Here is a 21,477-nt window from a genome sequence, read left to right on the forward strand (position 1 = left end):
TGATTATCTTAATATAGTTTCTCAAAGGGAAATAACTGGAAGGTCCATCACAGAGAATTATGTAAGACTGAGATGAAATCATTTCACAGCATTTCATTTGCAAAGCGTTTATGTTGAGAGAGTGGGAGGAAAGAGTAAAGGACCATTTGATGTTTTCCAGAACTCACCCATGCCTCTAACTCTCATCTCAACAAATCTGGAAAGCTCAGTTCATGAGATTTCCAGGATTTTCTTCACTCCCCACAACATCTCCCCCTTCTCTCGAGAGGGAAGACGTGTTAGTTAACTCCCTGCATCTTCTTGCAGTTTGATGCAATTCATCATAAGGGAGACACCATTGCAGCACTGGTCTATTTAATAGTATTCTTCTGTATTTGAGAGTCTTTCTGCCTGGCTGCGTGAAGGTTATAGGCCTGCACAGATGTCACCAACTTCTCTGGGGCTCTAGTCAGATCATGTTTTGTTTTGTTTCCCCCCAGAAGAGCTCATGTGAGTTTAGGAATAGAAGCACTACAATAACATCTTTGATAACTTTCTGCATGGAAATCCTCTCCCATACTGCAGCACACTTTTCACTCACAGAGGCTTTGAACTGTTGTGATTTTAAATGGGATCAATGGCATGACCTTTCTATGCTTTTGATGCACACCCATGATTACAGGTGTCCTACAAAGCAGGATCTCCGCCTCCCTTTTCTCTTCTGTCTGTTCGGGATAAATAGTGCATTAAGTGCACTATTAGTCTGTCGTGAACTGAAGCTCAAATGTGAAATGTCAGTGGCAGCCCTAACCCAGCCAGCACCTCTTCTGAGTTCCTTGACACGTGTATTTTAAGTGTAAACCTAAGCATAAAAGTTGCTGATAAAAGCACTGTTATTTAGATGTTCATCAACAAACCATGTAAGATGTTCTTTTGCCATTTCACACAAATTGATGTTTTGACAGGTACCATGTTATTTAGTTGGCAGGACTTAATGTACTGTTTTTCTCCTCAGCCCTCTCTGAATTTCCTGTACAAGGTACAAATGCCAAGCTAGCATAATACCTAGATTTGTTGGTCAGAGGTGATTCTCAAAAGACAAAATTAACAAGTTCTAGAAAAGACCTTAGCTGTGCTTCATGGTATTTTATTTCATAAGATGGTTTAAATGTAGTTTAGTTAATTCTTTTTCTTTCCTCTGGTGGATCATTGATTCCTCAGCCTTGACACGGAGAGTCAAACAAATACGTGGCGATGCAGCTGTGATGACCCTGGCTGTTTTACTAGACAGGAAACATCCATCCTCTTTATAATAGCTCCGTGGGCTTCACTCAAGTGTTATTTAGAAATCTCTCTGGAGAATCACAACACTCTCTCTCTTTGGCTGTACTACCCTGTGGAGAATTTATATTTCCTTCTTGCTGTTGATACAAGGAGGTGAGTTTTGTGGAAGACTATAATTTGGACAATTCTCGTCTTCCTCACTTGATTTCAGACAAAGAGAATAGGTACATTTCATTAGTAGTATCTCCAGAGGCTAAACTTCTCTGAGTTTCCTTTCTAAGGGAGAATTTAGAGAATATAACACCCTTCCCACCTTTTTTTTTTTTTTTTTTAAGTTTTTTCTTAGCAAGAAGATACTGCCATTTGTATTCTGCCACTTAGGTACTTAATTTCTATATTTGAAGCTAGACTCTGAATTCCTAAGCTAGAGTGCACCCCCTACACCCTCATTTGCTCCCATTATCTTAAGGCTGTTGGGATGTGGTCATGCTTGTAGGACTTGAGGGACTTCAGATATCTCAGAGGTTGTGCTTTTTATGCATTTTCCCCTGTCAGCTCCTTCAGCCTTTGTTCAGGTTCTTTTGACAGGGCTGTGTGACACCTGTCTGTATTCTGCCCTTCACCCCTGGCTCATTCATTCAGAAGAACTGGGAGCTGCTCTTCAACTGAGAACATGAAGAATTCCCTCTCCTTTGGAAACCCGTTGTATACCTTTGATGTAAATCTCTCTCAGTCTACTATAGGACCTGCTTATAAAAGAATTAGAAGGAACTCGGTAATGTCAACATTCTCTGTGTCTGGAAAGGCAGAAAGGCCACCAGGGAAAGAGACCATCTTCACAGGGTGTGCGGCGTGGGAAGTGGGGTGCTGTCCAGATCCCCACTTCATGAAGGACGCCCCATCGGGGATTTTTCAGCTACCAAGAAACTTCCTTGACCAAGGTCACACCCCTTCCCAGAGTGGCCCACATGCTATGACTGACCAACGTGGGAATATAAAGGCCGGGTCATCTCGGTCCAACTTGGGACAATTCTGAAGGGACCTTTTAGCTCTGGCACTCCCAGTGGACTGAGGCTGTTGTGAGCCCTGAATCACAGCTCAGCTTCTGCCCACACCTTGCACAGATGTTGATCCCGAGGGCAGTCCCTAATCAATATCCTGCACGCTATGCTCTGGGGGACCCAACCTGTGACAGGATGATGTTTATTTGGGCAAAGGAAGGGACATCAGCATGGTACGCTATGGTACGCTGTCTTCTTTATCATCGTCAGATGCTGATCTGTGATCACTAACAACTATATCTAGCCTCTGGTAAGGAGACAGCCCTGAAACAAAACTGGACAGAGAATAAGCTCATAGCAAAGGAGGAAAAACTGAAGTTTTTACCTCATCAGTGACACTAAATTGGCAGCATTTCATTTCTGTTACTTATTTCAGCCACACAGATGTTTTATGAAGTAGATCATATCCTCATTCTGTGAATTAGGAAATAGACGAGGAGATGGAGAATAACTTGACTAGACCACAGGGCCAGAATGTATCTAGAGCCCCAGACCCCGGAATCGACCACTGCTCCCTGGCTGCCCAGCTAAAATGCTGCTGTATTCAACACATAGTTAAATTTTGAAACCTGAGAAGGATATTGCTCTCAAGTAAAGCTACATTGTACTGTACTAGTGTAAAGTTTACTTTGTGGTTTAAGGCAGTGTCTAATTAGGTCTGTGTAGCGTGGAGGCTGCATCACGTTGAGACGCTAGAACCCATTGAAAAGAGAGGATGAAACTAACAGGTTTTTATTCTGCCTCTATGTTACTCCTGTTTTCTGGTATTTAATATTTATGGACAAACTGTATGAAGATAGGTCAGCATTCTTGTCTGCAGAACTATTTTATCAAAATACAGTTCAATCCTTTGACCCCTGCTAGCAGGTGTCTTGTCCCCGTGGCAGGCGTTTCATGTTCTTACCGCACCCCTGGCTTCCTCTTTGTCCTTTATTGGTGCTTTGCCCTCATTTCCTTCATTGCTTGAATACGTGTCTCATCTTTTAACCTGCTGTTTGTGTTCTTCTCAGCTGTTTTAAATCCTTTTTGGAAAATCATTTCTGTGTTCCGTGTTAACTACATCTTTTCCCTGTAAGAATAGTACCCAAGTATAATAATAACTTCTTAATCTTCTAGAAACCACACAGATACTGAGTCAGCATGGTGGAGGAGTAATATATAATATATGCTTCTCCCACATATTTGCTAACATTAGGGAGGCAGAGTTACGTGCTAGAACAAGCATACAGTTTAAAGTTAAATGGACATGGGTTCAAATCCCAGTAGTACCAATAATGTGGCTTTGGGCACATTACCTTTGTACACACTAAACTCTCTGAATGTATAATAACATTTAACTTGAAAAGTTAGGTAGACTAAATAATGTATGTGAAGCACCAGAAGTTGTTCAATAAACGAGCCTATCATTATTTTCACTAGACTTTAAGCCCCTTGTGGTCAGGGATGGAGCAAATTCAACTCTGGCCTCTCAAATTGTACCTGGCAGTATTGAGTGTACTCAAAAGTAATGATGCTCAACTGAACACATGTGACATCGTGGTGGAAGAAGAGTGACGGATTGCGAGCTCTGCTGTTAGCTTTATGACTGTTGGGAGCCTTGTTGGGCCTCTGTTGCTGCAGAGGTAAAAGCAGGAGGTTTTAACTGCATCACTTCCATGATCCCTTCCAGCTTTAAGCTGGATGAGTTTATGGGGTCTGACATGTTTAGTCTAGCGATGGGTAGGACAAATCAGAGATGCCTCATCCTCTCTCTTGCTTGCTTCACAGGACGATGGCTGTGTACTGAGCTTGACTTTGCCGGGGCTGCCCCATGCCTAGCTCTGTGGGGGGCGGGGAGGGGACTCCCAGGAGTCACCATTGGCAGCAAGAGAGCTTCATCCCCTGTCACAGCACCTTCCAACCAGACTGCCTGGCTCCTTAGGTAATCTTGGAGGTATAAAGGGACAGAAGCCCTAATACCAATTAGGACTTTACTCACCACGTTGCTGCCCCAAAGGAAACCTGGAAAATACTGAAGGGACCTTAGGAAGCTCCAAAAAGGAGGGTTGGCCCCCTCATTTGAGTAAAGATGATTAACTTAGAAAGTAAGAACTATGTCCATTAGTCTAGAATTACAAACATTTTCAGATTTCTGTTTTTTTCCTGGCAAAATTCCTATACTGGTAACTTCTGGTTGGGTAATATAGATTTAAAAGATCTAAGAATTAGTCAGAGTTTGAGTATATAGGTATTTACTCTACAATTCCTTTAGCTTCTCTGTATTTTGAAATTTTTGAATCCTAGCTGGATCTCTTGCAATCTGCATAACTTTAGATGGGTTAACCACCTTGTCTAAGCTTTGGTTTTCTCATCTGCTAAAGAGGAGGGTGGGGGTAATAATACCTATCTCTTGGGGTACCATGGGGAATATGTAAAGTGTCTAGCATATAAACATTTAAGGAAAGTTGTTCACCTGACCCTTGACCAATGTGAGGGTTAGGGACACCAACCCCCTGCACAGTCAAAAATCCACGTATAACATTTGACTCCCCCAAAACTTAACTACTAATAGCCTACTGTTGACTGAGAACCTTACCAATAACATAAACAGGCAATGAACACATATTTTTATATGTTATATATATTGTGTACTGTATTCTCACAATAAAGTAAGCTAAAGAAAATATCAAGAAAATCCTAAGGAAGAGAAAATATATTTACTATTCATTAAGTGAAAGTGAATCATCATAATGATCTTTATTCATTGTCTTCATGTTGAGGAGGCTGAGGAGGAAGAGGAAGAGGAGGGAGGGTTTGGTCTTGCTGTCTCAGGGGCGGCAGAGGTGGAGGAGGTGGAAGGGAGGCAAGAGAGGCAGGCACACTCTGAGTAACTTTCATTGAAAAGAATCTGTGTGTAAGTGGACCTGTACGGTTCAAACCTGTGTTGTTTAAGGGTCAACTGTAATAGAAATTACTTCTAATCATAGGGGGTTAGGCTGTGTTTTAAAGCCACAGTGAAATAAATGGTGGATAAAATAGGAACATCCTATCTCTGTCCTCTCTCTGGCAATGTTGTAACATAAGATATCCCCACCTCCCCCAACCCCACCTCACCTTCAAGAGCTCTCAGCCCTTGGAAAAGGTGAAAATGACCTGGCACAACACAGCCTGGTGCTGAAATGGCCTCCTGGCAGATTCTGAGGCTTTTCTGATTCATTAAGCAGCTTTCTAGCTTTGTTAGTTGTTTTCCTTTTGTCATGTAGTTGCTCCAATGTTTGCTCTGACAGTTTATTTCCAGCGAGTCTCTCCCACCTGGGGGCACCCAGCAGACTCAACTGATCAATAGTGCGTGTGGGACCAGACTATGACAACAAGCTTACAGCCTCCTGACTTTTAGATCCCTAAAAGGACCCTGAAGAATAATTTCTTACAAAGAAGTAAATTCCTTCTTGTAATTAATTGGTTCATTAATGTGTTCCCAATAGATGTAGTGACAAATATCAGGGATGTTAAGCCCTGTTGCTTTAACTGGCCCAGCAGACTTGGCCTGTTTTGTCAACTTATCCACCAGGAAAGTTGTCCTTTCACAGTCTTCAAATTAAGACCCAGCTCGACAAAACATTCTTTGCCCAAAACTCTACTTTTTGTCTTGTGTAATTTATAATTTATATGCCTAAATATTAATAGATAACACTAATTATGCCAGATATGGGACTAAAAACTTGACGTGTTAATGACTTGCAACAATCCTAGGAGTTAGTTGCTAATGTTACCCTCACTTAACAAATGAGGAACCTGTACTTCGTCCAAGCAGATGCAGCTTGTTATGAAGCGGAGATGAGATTTGAATCTGGATCTAATACCAGAGTCCAAGCTTATAAAATTAGTAGGGCTTTCCAGCCTTTTTTGAGCCACCTCTTTAGTAGTCTCATGAAACTTATTAACCCCTTCTCAGAATAATGTTTTTAAACTAAAAACAAAATAGAGATGACAGAGAAAACCAACCATGTTGAAATACAGATATCAAAATGTTTTTTTTAAAAAATGTGATACAGTAATTTTATTAATACATTAGATAGCAAGATCTGGTGGCAGTTTATGGGTATAAACAATAACTTTGAGATAGTTGCAACAAACATGATGTACTATAAAAATATCTGTGAATTCTATTGGTGACAGGTACTCCAAAAACTGCCGGGGATTGTTTCCTACATTCATAACTGAAGGAAATGCTAAATTTCTCCTTAGAGGTTAGGGGAAATAGAGATGTAATTTTTTTCCCATCCCAGTTTGTGGGCCCCCTGAAATCTCACCATGGACCCCTCTGGATTCTAGACTAGGAACTTCTATAAATAGACTGACTGTTAAAAATAATTTAAGACTTTAAGACCTGCGTTATCTTTCATGTGTTCTACATACAAGGAGCACCTAGTATATGTTAGGCATTGTACTTGGTGTACAATAGTTGAATGAGACTCTGTGCCTACTCTCACTGCCTACTAAGGGAACAGAATATATAAACTGATAATATACAATTATAACATGGCACCAAGATATAACAAATTATTATGGATGCATTTGTTTATGATTTCTAAGTGTAAGCTGTTGTCTGTACTCTCCCTCTGGCTAAGCAGTCTGAAATAGACTTCTACAATTATTATATATCACTTTTCTGCTGCTTTCATCTCTCACAAATGCCTTCCACCATGCATGCGTGCTAAGTTTGGGGATTTTCCAATTAGTTGCTCTATTGGTCAGGGTCTGAGTATCTAAAAATGGAGAAAAAGTACAGCAGGGAATCATTTACACAGATGGTGGAAGAACTGAGAAAACAATAGGGAACTGTGAGGCAACCGAGAGATTAGAGATGAAAGCCCTTAGCACCCATAGGCTGGAGAAACAAAGGGAGGAGGTCATATTACCAGAGTCCAGAGGCAGGGGTAGCCCACTGGAAGGTGAAACCATAATGGGCCAGCATGCAGTAGGAGTTGGAGCCACAGAAAATATGCAGCCATGGCAAAGGGAGAGGAGAAAAAAATACCTTGGCTTCTCCCTTTTTCCTATCTTTCTTATCCCACCAGTGCCTCCCACTGGACAAACCCAAATGGAAGACAGCTGATACCAGAGCCCAAGTGGTGCAGGCTGTGAGAGTCAGCCTCTTGTATAATAGAGCCGAGCTGGGGAAAAGCAAGAGGTGGACCCAAAGGCAAACAAGCCCAAAACCAGCATAGTTGCATTCCTTCTTGACATGCAGTGCTACTTCTTGACCCTTCTCCTAGATGTAAGGCTCTGAAAAGTCCCTACAGGTATACCTGTCAAATTTAGTTATATTGCTAAGAGAGAGTTTTACCTAGTAGTTGAATTTTAAGCTTCCTTTTTTGTGTGTGTCCTTGCTGTGTGTTCTGGTATATACAGAAGGGTGTAAATATCACCCCAAAACTTCTTTTCTTGTTTTTTTGTTAGAGTTACAGAAACTTCTTTTATTGGTAGTCCTTCTTTGTCATATTCATAATATCTAGACATTTGGATATCACACCTCAAATTTCAATCTGACATTGCTTTATCAGCTATAATCTCCAGCCAAACTTAGTGTTCAAAAGCCAAATTCCACACACAAAGTTAAATCTGGTCCTTTTATACCATCTCTGTAGCAAATGTTTACTTCCAGCATCTTCCTTTATCTTGCAGATTCAAGGCCTTCAAAGAAAAAAATATATGAAACCGCCACCTGTGATCCACTCACACCTTGGGTTTCCTAACAAGGGCTTCAGAGTCATTGAAGATATATATTCCACATTATTTCTGTTGGGAAGTTATTCCATCTGAGTCTCTGCTGGTTTTCCATCAAGTGTCAGATAAACAGTCCAACCTCTGTTGAACTGACACAGATCTACATTTTGTTGCCCCCAAGCCTACTAGCAAACACCAGAGACTCTGTCTCTTCTTCTTTGGGTCTGTAAGAGGGTTTCCAGTGCCTAAAAATGTTTAATTTGCTCCAGAACCTCAGATACTACTGTTTCTGAAATAACTCACTAATGGGACAAAGTTCCCTGTGTCTTATACCCCAAAGCATGAATTCTCAGAGAAGATGGTATTTCCCTCAAGAGAAAAAAATTGTTCTTGGTGGGGAGGAGGGAAAGAGTGAAAAAAATCTTGGATTTTATAATGATTTGGGATCCTCCAAAGCTCAACCCTATCTGACAACATCTTATTCCTTAGTATTTAATTTCTCTTGTTGGAAAGAAATTTAATTTAATTTTAAACTTTTTAAATAATTAATTTAATTATTCTCCTTAGGAAACAATAATTCAAAAAAAGTAGAGAAACATTGCCCCAAAGGATAAGACTACTTTTTTCTTATCTTTCACCTTTTTGATACATTCTTATACCAATACAATTTTTCACTTTACTTAAGAAGGTTTCTTCTTGTATTAGTCCTTTCCTCCTGCTTAGACACTCTTCTTTACAAGTACAGGGTGTCCCAAAAGTTGCCATACGTAGGAAAAATGGGAAATTGTAGCTAAATGTACCTTTATTTACAAAATATGCATTACAAAATTTTACAAAAGTTTTCGTTTTGGGATTCCCTGTAGAACTATGGGTTCTAGTTGTAAACAATAAAAATCAATTTTGGTAGATTTAACCAACAAAAAGACTTATGAATAGATTATTGAGATCTTAAGAAAATTTTCCAAATTACAACAAAGTTTTTTTAAAAAACTAGAAAGAATGATTTGATAAAGAAAACAGAAATTTATCAAAAATAAATAAAAGCAGATAATTCCAAAAGCTAGTTCTTTGAAAGGAATGGTAAACATCCATAGATATAGGAAAGATTAAATATAATTATAAATAAATATTAGGACAGGTGTGGTGGCTCACACCTGTAATCCCAGTGCTTTGGGAGGCCAAGGCTGAAGAATTGCTTGAAGCCAGGAGTTTGAGACCAGCCTGGGAAACATAGTTAGACTCCATCTCTATAAAAATATAAAAAAATTAGCTGAGTGTGATGATACATGCCTGTAGTCCCAGCTCTTTGGGGTGCTGAGGTGGGAGGATCTCTAGAGCCCAGGAGTTCAAGGTTATGATGAGCTATATTATGCCACTGTGCTCCAGTCTAGGTGACAGAGTGAGGCCCTGTCTCTAAAAAGTAAATAAGTAAATATTACATGCACATCTATGGCAAAACATTTTAAAATCTAGAAGAAATAAATTATTTTCTAGCAAAATTAAAATTAGAAAACCCAATAATGGGAAGAAAACTTAAATAACCAGTTACCATAGCAGATATTGGAAGGTAATTAGAGATCTACCACGGGACAAACAGAACCAGATGGCTTCACTGCTGAGCTTTATCTACCCTCTTAAGAATAGATTATTCCAATGGTTTTTTAAAAATATTCCAGTACTTATAAAAAGATGAAAACTACTCCAATTTATTTTATGAAGATTGCATAAGTTTATTATCAGATCTAGAAAATCATTACAAAAAAATAAAATTTTGGATCAATCTCATATGTGTATAAAAATTATGAATTCTAAATAAAACTTTAACAAATAAAATCCAGCAACATGTTGAAAGAATAATACATTATACCAAAGCAGAGCTAATTTTAAAACTAAAAATAATAAAGCACAACTTGTGTAAATTAACATGTGAATGATTATCAGGAAGTCTGCTAACATAATCTATTACATGTGCAAATTAAAAGGAAAAAATGCTTATATCAGTAGATGGAAGTGGTCATTTAATAAAATTGTTACTTACCCTCTGTAAAAAATCAAAGTAAGACAGAAATAGAAGGAAATCACTTAAATACAATAAAGACTAATTACCAAAAAATAAAGCTGAATGCTATACTGAATGATAAAACACTGTAACCATTTCTACTAAAGTCAGAAACTAGACTAGTACATCACCATTGACATTATTATTTAACATTATCTTGGAAATTTTAGCAATTGAAATAAAATTAAAAAGTGAAATAACATAAACATTGGAAAAGAAGAGGTAGAAGTAGAAAATCCAAGAGACCCTGTTAAAAAGAATTATTAGACTTAATAAAAGAATGAGGTAAAGTGGCCAGATAAAAGATAAATGTACAAAAACCAGTAACTTTTCTCTATCCTAGAAATAAATCTAAAAATGGATATGAAAGAAATTATTCCATTCACAATAAATATAACAACTATAAAATGCTTAGGAATAAATTTTTAAAAAGCAGAGTATAGGAAATTATAAAAATCTTAATGAAGGATATAAAGTAAGATACGCACAAATGGAAAGGCCAACCATGACTCTGGATGGAAAAAAATTTAATATTATAAAGATGTCAACACTCCCAAATTAATATATAAAGTTAATAAAATTCTAATTAGAATTCCATTAGGGTTCTTTCTTGGCAAAGAAAAGAGGAGGAAAGGAGAATTAAATAAATTATCTTAGAGTTTATACTAATGGATAAGTATCCAATACTAACCAAGAAAAATATAAAAAGAAGATTAGTAAAGGGGATGAGGTCATGCTTCAACAAATAAAAGAATAGGCCATAATCTGCTCTAATAACATAAATATGTTATTGGCATAGAATAGACAAATAAAAATGCAACAGGACAACCCAAGTCCAATTATATGTGAGAATTCAATATATGATAAAGATGGCATTTCATCTAAGCAGGAAAAGAATTCATTATTTAATAAATGGTGCTGATACAAGTAGTCATCTAATTGTAAAAAAATAAAACTGGATCTCTGTCTTTTACCATGCATAAAGATAAATTCCAAATGGCTAAAAGATTTAAATATAGAATATAAAAAAATAAAAATTCCACAAGAAAATCTAAGAGACAACATGTGGACAAGACTGGAAAAATATATCATACAAAATAAAAAATAGGTATTTTATCATAAATTTAAAACTATAGCTAAGAAACATAGTCAATAACAAATATTTATAAGCCTTCAATTCAGAGACCACATGGGGGTTAAGTATACCATGCAAAAATCTCTTTCAAATTGGAAGAAAGCAATAAGAATAAAAAAATTAGGCAAAGGATATGAAAAGACTATTCATAAGAAGGCAAATTCAAATAATCAACAAATGAAAAGATCAAACTCACTAGCAGTTGAGAAAATGCAGATTAAAATAACAATAAGATATTTTACTCCTAACAGAATGGCAAATATTTTAAAGAATTATAATTCCTGTCATTGGCAAAAATGCTGATTGATAGAAATGTGAATTATTTCAGTTTTTTGGGAAAGCAGTCTGGCAGCATCTATTACATTTAAATACACACACATACACACCCCTCTTTTCAGTATTTGGGGGAAAAAACCAGAAAGCCTTATATTAATACTTAATAGTAAAATTTCGAAAGCATTCCCTTTGAGGTCAAAATCAAAACAAGGGCTTCTAATAACACTTCACCGATTTAGCATTAAACTAGACCCTAGCCAGAGCAGGTAAAATAAGGGAAAGTTATAAGATTGTTAGAGAAAAAAAGACTCTAATTAGTTTTCAGATAACAAAATTATGTATCTAGAAAATTTAAAAGAATCCTCAAAGAAATTATAAGTAGAGAGTTTAATAAGTTTGCTTGATACAAAATTAATATATAATCAATATTGTTTCTAAATACCAGCCACAAAAGTTAAAAAATAAACAATTTTAAAATTTTTATTTGTAATAGCAAAAAATATTAGATGCCAAGGAATAATCTGCCAGAAAATATGCAAGGCTGTTATGGAGAAATCTATAAAATATTTCGGAGAACTTAAAGATTACACAAATGGAGAGACATACTATTTTCATAGATTGGAATACTTTGGTCAATTCTCCCCAATTCAATAGATGTGGGGCAATCTTAGTCAAAATTCCGACAGATCTTTTTTTCATGAAACTTCACAAGTTGATTCTAAAATTTATATTAAAATACAAAGAGCCAAGAATAGTTCAAATTCCCTTGAAGAACAAGGCGAGAGGCTAGTTCTACCAAATATCAAGAATTTTTATAAATCTATAAAATGAAATATAATATAAAATATATAATAAAATAAATAATTAAATATATAATAAAATATAAAATGAGTATAATATTGGCTTAGAAATAGACAAATAGACTAATGGAATAGAGCCCAGAAACAGATCCATGCACTAGAACTCATTATCAAATTATAAGCTTTTTCTCAAGAATTATTACTTGCCCAGAGGGGTGTGACTTTGGTTAAAACCCGAGTCCTCACCTGTAATTTTCCTAACAGGTTTTCCAGAGGGTCCATACAATATATTTTCTGCCACAAACACTTTAAATACCATAGGGTCTTCTAATAATAAGAGGCAAAGGGACAAAACCACTTGTACCAATGCCTCAGCAGGTTGGAGAGATTTGCTCTGGGCCCTGCTCAAAGCCAACAGCCTTTCTAGTCACCCAGTAAATGACCCAGCACAACACATTTGTATCAGTTAGGAATTATATTAGGGCCAAGAAATCCAACCATAACAGTTTAACCAAATGGAGGCTTATTTTTGTCACATACTAAGAAGTCTGGGTATAGATAGCCCAGAATGGTGTAACAGCTGCCTAATATATACAGTGTCTCAAGATCCCTCTATCTTTCTGCTCCGCCATCCTTCACTTGTGATTTGTACTCGTGCTTATTGCCTTGTGGTCACAGCGTGGCTACCACAGCTCCAGATAGGAAGAGGAAGGGAAACAGAAAGAGGTGGCACCTTTTCCAGAAATCTTAAGATTATGTCATAGTAGCCAGATTCTGATACTTGATGATTCCTAGCTGCAAGGGAGTCTAATATTTTTAATTAACATATCAATGGCCAAACTGAATTGGTGTTTTTGTTAAAAAGGAGAAATCCATATTGGTAGACAATTAGTAGTTTCCTGTCACAGGATCCAAATGTGGTGTATATCATTCCCAAAATTTAGAAGACCTATGAAGCGTTGTGCTTCTCTTTATCAGTGGTAAAAAGAGCAATGGGCAGCTACTTACCCTTCATTTTGTAGGAAATATCCCAACATTCCCCAGGTGCTCTTGTATATGGACATGCTCTTTCTTGATCTTTGTCTCTTATAAACACACACTTGGAACTTTACTAAGATAACAAGCCCCATAATTTCATGAGATTTATTCTCCATTTTTTGACACACATGATTTACCAGGGCACCTAGGCTGCATGTTGCTTCCTGTTTGCAAGTTTATCAGTGTGATGTCATTAGTCTACACTCCATGGACTGAACCTGATATAAAGTCAGAGAACTGGCATGACCCCGAGGCACTATGGTAAAAGTACATTGCTGACTGCCAAATGAAAACAAACTTCTTCTGATGTCTCCCACTTACAGGGATAGAAAGAAAAAGCAGGAGATACTCAGTGGGGATTCACGATTCAGGATATTCTGAATAAACTAGGTTAGATCTCAAAGGCTGATGTAGGTTTAAAACCTGGTGAGAATGATTCTTCAGCTTTGGCTTAAGTTATTTTAATGTGGTTTTATTTTTAAACCAGCAGACAGTAGTGCAAAAGAACAAAATTTTTAAAATATGTCAGAAGTTTGGTAGAATCAGTAGTCTTCGTGGAACTAGTAAGGATTCTGATCTGCCATTTATGCTTTTACTCTTGGGGAGCCACAGAGGAATAAGTGAGTATCCAAGGGTCCATCTCATTACTACCTAAGAAAATTCTTTTGCTCCACAATTACACATTCCTGCATTCTATTTTTGAATTAGGTAATTGGGTCTTCTCTAGATTTCAGGGTAGCATGCCTGGCCATGGCCTACATGAATCATCTCAATCTTCCCGTTCAAATTCTCCAGGCCCACTCTTCCCCCAACCAGTGCCCCAACTTTCTCTTTAGAGACCAGCTGAGAATATGAATTCAACTCTTCTTAATTCAGAAATTTTTGTGATCGAACTGTACATTTGGTATTTGGCTTTCTTCATATTTCAGTGGCAAAAGATAAGAAATTCTTATAACAAAGCCAGGGAAGCCCCTGCTTTTTAGCATATGCTTTGAACTGAGACTTTAGGAATTTGAGCAGGTCTTTCTTTTTCTTTATGCTATCCATTAGAATTAGAAGTAGCCATCTCATCCTATAGTCCTTGAATTCCCTGTGACCTTCATATTATTCAATAGGCTTGACCTTAGTTATCCAAAGCTTTGCCTACAATGGGCAATTCCGTCTAGGTGCACACAGGTGACAATTTGATTAACTGCTTCACTAGACCATGACAAGAACCCCTGGGTTTTCTTTGTCTTTAACCTCAGTCAGGCCAAATAACAGCACTTGCCTATTTCCATATACATCCCATATTTCTCCAAGGCTCTATGGCCTGCAACGACTCCGTTTCTAGTTCCAGTTTCTGGATCATTCAGAGTTCTTAGTTTCAAAGACTAGAAAAAATTTGTCTGATTGAAGCAGAAAATGGATTTATGAAAAGGATATTGGTTGGCTCACAGAATTTCTAGGAAGGCTGAGGAGTCAAGTTTGCAGCTAGGCATTCAGGAAAAGTGCTCACTATGAGACAACTGCGTAGGCAACAGGCTGCTGGATGCGGGGCTCCTTTAGTCCCTTTGGCACTGCTACTACAGAAAGTCAATCACTCCGCTGCCCCTGAAAGACACCGGTTCCCCCTACTTCATTTCACAAGTGGAGGCCCTGATTCCCCCGCCGACTACAGCGGTGGGGACTGGGAAAGCAAGGGTCTGCCCTTTCAGTTTCTATCCTGGAAGGTACGTTGTGTCTTCCACTGACACAAGGTGGGAAAAGCCAAACATAGCAAAGGATTTCAGCTACTGGACAGTTAAAAACAAGAAAAAATGTTCACTTTACCTTCTAATAAGCCCCAACAAGGAGAGATGTCCAAGCCCCTTTCTCCTCTTCTCCAGTATGGAAACAAAGTCATACCCAGCAAGAAGACAGACATATCCCGGGGGCACTGAAACACTTTTATAACTGTGCCTACTGCCTGAGTCTCACATTGAACCGCCACATCGTGTAGTTCTCCCATTAACTTCAGTAGTCAATTTACCTCTCTCCACTGGGGATTTGCCATAGCACAAGAGCTTACGTGGCCGCTTGCCTCCCTTTGGTTTCCATCCTCTGCTAGCCTATTAAGTATTCCTATCTCACACTGATTTTTTACTGGAACCTTGTCCTTCTCCTGCTCAATAGCAGCTTGTTCAGCACTTGTTGAATTTCCACACATGCTAGGTGATGTGTGAGGCTTTGAGGATATGAGGACACAGTCTAAGAAGAAGGTAGACACATACAAACAGGGGCAACTGAAGATTCAAAAAATGTAAGGGCTCTCAGATCCTTGACAGAAACATCTCACATTTAAAGTATCTGTATCCGAAAACAAACAAAAAACAAAACAAAAGAACTGACAACTCCAGTAGACTCGCCTTGCACTTAGAATAAGCCCAAACTCAAAACCATGCTGGGCCTATGAGGCCCCACGTGATTGGGCCCAGCCTTTCACACTGCCCTCAGCTCCCACTGCACTCCAGGTCCAGCCCTACCAGCCTTCTCTCCAGTCCTTGAACAGACCAAGTTCATTCCCACTTGAGTGTCTGCACTTGATGTTCCCTACTCTCCATAGCCTTCCCATGGCCAGCTTCTCAGAGAGGTCATCCCTGACCACTCTGTCAAAAATAGCCACTCTCGGCCGGGCGTGGTGGCTCACGCCTGTAATCCTAGCACTCTGGGAGGCCGAGGTGGGCAGATCGTTTGAGCTCAGGAGTTCGAGACCAGCCTGAGCAAGAGCGAGACCCCATCTCTACTAAAAAAAAAAAATAGAAAGAAATTATATGGACAGCTAATAATATATATAGAAAAAATTAGCCGGGCATGGTGGTGCATGCCTGTAGTCCCAGCTACTTGGGAGGCTGAGACAGGAGGATCCCTTGAGCTCAGGAGTTTGAGGTTGCTGTGAGCTAGGCTGACGCCATGGCACTCACTCTAGCCTGGGCAACAGAGTGAGACTCTGTCTAAAAAAAAAAAAAAAAAAGCCACTCTCTTCCCAGTCACTGTGTCTTCACTCACATTTCCATTATGTGGTATATTTACCACCCTCCTTCCCACTAAGAGCACGTGCCACCAGAGAGCAGGGACCTTGCCAGTCACGTTCATCCCCATGCCCAGGATACTCCACCATGCCCGCATGTGTTCTGACAGAAAATGTGTATGAATTAAAGTATAAATGAAGGAATGATGTCAGTCCATTAGTGCTGCTTTAACAAAATACCTGAGGCTGGGTAATTTGTAAAGAATGACTAGAAATGTATTTCCTCACAATTCTGGGGGCCGAGAAAGCTAAGACCAGATTCTGGGTCACTGACAGGTTTGGTGTCTGGTGAAGGCCCTGGTCTCTGCTTCCAAGAAGGTGCCTTGAGCACTGTGTGCTCACATGGGGGGAGGGATAGAAGAACAAACAAAGGGCCTGTGCCGGTTCACTCCAGCCCTTTAAAAACATACTATTCATGAGGGCAGAGTCATGATTTAATCACTCCCGAAGGCCCCACCTCTTAAGACAACACAGTGGGAATTAAGTGTCAACATGTGAATTTTAGGAGACATCTAGACCATAGTAAATGATAAAGGCCAAGTCCAAGCTGATAGCAGGGGCCACTGTGGGCATTCAAGGGATCCAGTTATAACCTTAGTGATACAAATCTCCAAGGTACGGTAGAGCATCCTAGATTTTCCTATTTTCTACGTTCATCTCTCTACTTATAAGTCTTGCCAGAAAGTAGAAAGAAGAAATGGAGGTATCCTTAGTCAAGAGAGGACAGTTCAGCCCAGGGGGATCACCAGGACACTATGGTATTAAAAGCTGGAGAGGCCGGAATTTGGTCATCATTAAAAAAAACAATCTTTTCCAATAGAAAGCAAGCACTTGTCTGCAAAGGAAACCTCACAAAAAGGGCAGATAATTTGGGAAAGCCCTGTTCTGGCCTTTCCTCTGTAGTCAGAGATGGCAGCATCTGCCCTCTTGTCTGGTCCTGTGAAAACAACACTGTGTTCAGTCTCATTAAATTTGAGAACTAGCAGCAAATAATGGAGCCGGCTCCAAGTCCACTGCTTTTCTTGCTAGTGTAGCAATAGTCTTGGCAACTATTTCTCTTAATCTCAGTACTCTAAAGCTATTTATACACTGGCATAGGAAAACATATTATTTGCAGGAATGCCTTTGGATCCTATGTCATTTATGCAGGCACAGAAGATGTTTTCAAAGAACCATATTTCTGTAGTATTTTTTGCGACAAAGACTGTACAGCAATGATCTGCCAGGTTGTGTGGGTGTAAAAACAGCCTCCATTAACTGTTCTTTAATTCTACTTCGGCTGTTTAAATATCTATTCAAATATTTCAGTCTGCCCAGACTTAGATTTTGGATTTCACTCATGATCAACTTGCAAGCTTTGGGAATACAGTAGGGTGCCCAGAAGCTCCTTTCTCGATCCTCTCCTCCTCCCTGCTGGGTTTTACTTTAATCGAACCAGTACCAGTGCACTGTGGAACCCTTCCATCAGATGATCTGGAAACGTACAATTGCAGGGATAGCGCAGGTCTCTGGTTTCACTTCCATAGGCTCTCCTTAGTTTGGATCCTGCGCAGATGCCAAGAATGGATTTAGAAAAGCAAGGAATTTATTGAGAGAAATGCCAACGAAGGGAAGGGCAGAGAGCTGAGGGAAGCGAGGAGGCCTGGAAGGACGAGCAGGAAATAATGAGGGGGCTGGCCGGGCAGCCTTAGATGGCAGCACAGTTCCAAGAAAGTTTCTGCCAGGCTGATGGAGAGCCACAGTCGCCCATCAGAGGAGTCCCCTGTCTTGCAGGAACAGGCTGGCACTAGCAGCCCTGTGGCACTCAGTTGAGCAGCCCCAGAGGAGTGTGGACTCGAGCAAGTGCTATGGGGGATTCCCATCTGTCACCCCTGTTCTCAGCAGAGCGACAGCTGACTGGGGCATTTTCATGGCCACCACAGCTCCCACCCAATCTGCTTAGAAAGAGTAAAAGGCAGTAGCCTTTAAATTCTTTTCTTTAACGCTGCGGGTTCCTAACATGGCGCAGCAGTCCACACAGAGAGGTCAGGAACCACTGCAGAGACCCCCACGCCTTCTTCACCCAGAGAGGCTTTTACTGTTTTATACATAGGGGTTCTACATCAGAATTCTTTTAGGGGGAAAATGATCCCACTGCTTTGATAGTTTCAAAAGGTTAGAGGAATACCACTTGGGGGAGGTTCTTCTTAGGACCCCAGGCTCTTGATTTGTGGGTCACTAGAGGGGAAAGATGTTTCTTCATGGTACTCATTTCCACATACCATGTTCTCCCTCACATCTGTGGCTTTCTGTGATCTGCTCCCTGTGCCCGCAGTGCCTCTTTTGTTCTTCTCTACTTAGAAAATGTCTCATCCTTGGCAACCCATATTAACTGCCCTCTCTCCTCTGAAGCTTTCACTGACTTCCTTGGGCACAGGAAGCAGCACCTGCTACTGTGTTCCCGTTGCACTTTGTGCCTTGATTACAGCTTTTGTCATACTGTGTAATTTGTTCGTATATTTGTGCCCTCCAAATTGTAAGATTTTGACTTTTTATTCTTTCTCTCTTTAGAGAATAGATAATTGATATCATTCCATAAACATGCACGTGAATTCTCTGTTCTCTACCCATAACTAATGCCTCTAACAGGTTGTATTAGTTTCCTAAGGCTTCGTAAAAAGATAACACAAACTGAGCGGTTTAAACAACAAAAATTGATTGTCTTAAAGTTCTAGAGGTCAGAACTCCAAAATCAAGGTGTCGGCAGGGTCAGTTCCTTCCGAGGGCAGAGAAAAGACTCTGTTTCACACCTCTCCCCAGCTTCTGGTGGATTGCTGGCAGTCTGGCTGTCTTGGCTTGTAGAGGCATCACCCCTATCCCTGCTTTAGCCTCCATGTGGCATCCTCCCTGTGTGCATATCTGTGTCCAAATGTCCCCCTTTTATAAGAATATCAGTCATATTGGATTAGGGGCCCACCCTACTCCAGTATGGCCTTATCTTAACTAATTACATCAGCAGCAACCCTATTTCCAAATAAGGCCACATTCTGAGGTATTGGGAATTAGGACTTCAACATAGGAATTTGGGGGTAGACAAAATTCAGCACATACCACTGGTTAAAATAAAGTCATCTACTGTCTAAGTAATTTTGAATTTTTACTATATGCTTTTAGAAGGAATAAAAAAACCCTCACCAATAGCAAGGGGGGGGGGAAGAGGGAAGAAGGGAGGAAGGAAGGACTAATTGGCATCCAAAAAGGTGGCTCTAAACTAATTCTCAATATGAAATCATTTGTTATCATAGCTTTGTGAGAACCATTAAAAGTGACGACAAAAAAGGGAAATATATCTATAATCTATCCATCTATTCCACAAATATTTATTGAGAACCTATTATGTACTGGGCAATGTTCCAGGTGCTGCTGTAGCTAGACTATGATGAAAATAAAACAAAGCAAAGAGAGAGAGATCGATGGAGAGACTACGCTAGGAGTTTCTCACAATTTGTTAGAACCCCAAATTCACATGACACTCTGGAAGAACAGCATCCCTTACAAGGAAAACAACTAGTGCAAAGGCCCTGAGATAGGAACACATCAAGGCCAGAGTGAGTAGACTTTGGTGAGCAAGGCAAAGAGTGAGGGAAGAGGTCAGAGAGGCGAGCAGGAGTCCGATTATACAGGGCTTTGCAAAACAGCATAAGGATTTTGAATTTTTTTCTAAGTGGAACAGGCAGTCATTAGAGACATATGATCTGACTTTTTAAAAGATCTCTATGGGTCAACTGTTGTTGACTTAAAGTCTGTTTTATCTAATATAAGTATAGTATAGCTCACTTTTGTTTTCCATTTAAGTGCAATATTTTTTTCCACCCCTTTACCTTGAGTTTATAAAAATCTTTACCAGTTAAGTGCGTCCCTGGAAGGCTGCAGATATTTGGATTTTAATTCATTCCACCAATCTATCTATTTTAAGTTGGGGCATTTGGACCATTTACATTCAAAGTTAATATTGACATGAGGGATACTGTTCTAATCATCATGTTGATTGTTACCTATTTGCTTTGTATTCTCCATTGTGTTACTGTGTTATGAGCCTTGTGATTTTTATACTTTTGAGTGTTTTTACACTGGTGAGTATTGACCTTCCATTTCAATATTTAGAACTCCTTTGAACATTGCTTGTAGAGTTGGTCTAGTGGTAACAAATTCCGTTAACATTTGCTTCTCTGGGAAAGATTTTATTTCTCCGTCATTTATGAAACTTAGTTTTGCAGGATACAAAATTCTTGGCTGACTGTTATTCTGTTTAAGAAGACTAAAAATAAGACAGCAATCCCTTCTGGCTTGTAAGCTTTCTGCTGAGAAGTCTGCTATTAGTCTAATAGGATTTCTTTTGTAAGTTATTTGACAACCTTTTGTCTCACTGCTCTTAGGATTCTTTCTTTTACATTGACTTTAGATAGTCTGATGGCTATATGCCTTGATGAAGGCCTTCTTTTTTTTTTTTTTGAGGCAGAATCTTGCTCTGTTGCCCAGGCTAGAGTGTTGTGGTGTCAGCCTAGCTCACAGCAACCTCAAACTCCTGGGCTTAAGCGATCCTTCTGCCTCAGCCTCCCGAGTAGCTGGGACTACAGGCATGTGCCACCATGCCCGGCTAATTTTTTCTATATATATTTTTAGTTGTCCAGATAATTTCTTTCTATTTTTTTGGTAGAGATGGGGTCTCACTCTTGCTCAGGCTGGTCTCGAACTCCTGACCTTGAGCCATCCTCCCGCCTTGGGCTCCCAGAGTGCTAGGATTACAGGGATGAGCCACCGCGCCTGGCCTGTGAAGGCCTTCTTGCAATGAATATCCCAGGAGTTTGTTTAGCCTCTTGTATCTGAATATCTAAATCTCTAGCAATACCAGGGAAGTTTTCCTCAATTATTCCCTCAAATAGGTCTTCCACGCTTTTTGCTTTTTGCTTTTTCTTCTTTTCCCTCAGGAATATCTATGATTCTTGGGTTTGGACATTTTACATAATCCCATATTTCTTGGAGACCTTGTTCATTTCTTTTAATTCTTTTTTCTTTATTTTTGTCTGACTGGCTTCATTTGAAAGCTT

The sequence above is a fragment of the Eulemur rufifrons genome, chromosome 18, assembly GCF_041146395.1.
Source record: "Eulemur rufifrons isolate Redbay chromosome 18, OSU_ERuf_1, whole genome shotgun sequence".
In the NCBI taxonomy this organism is placed as follows: Eukaryota; Metazoa; Chordata; class Mammalia; order Primates; family Lemuridae; genus Eulemur; species Eulemur rufifrons.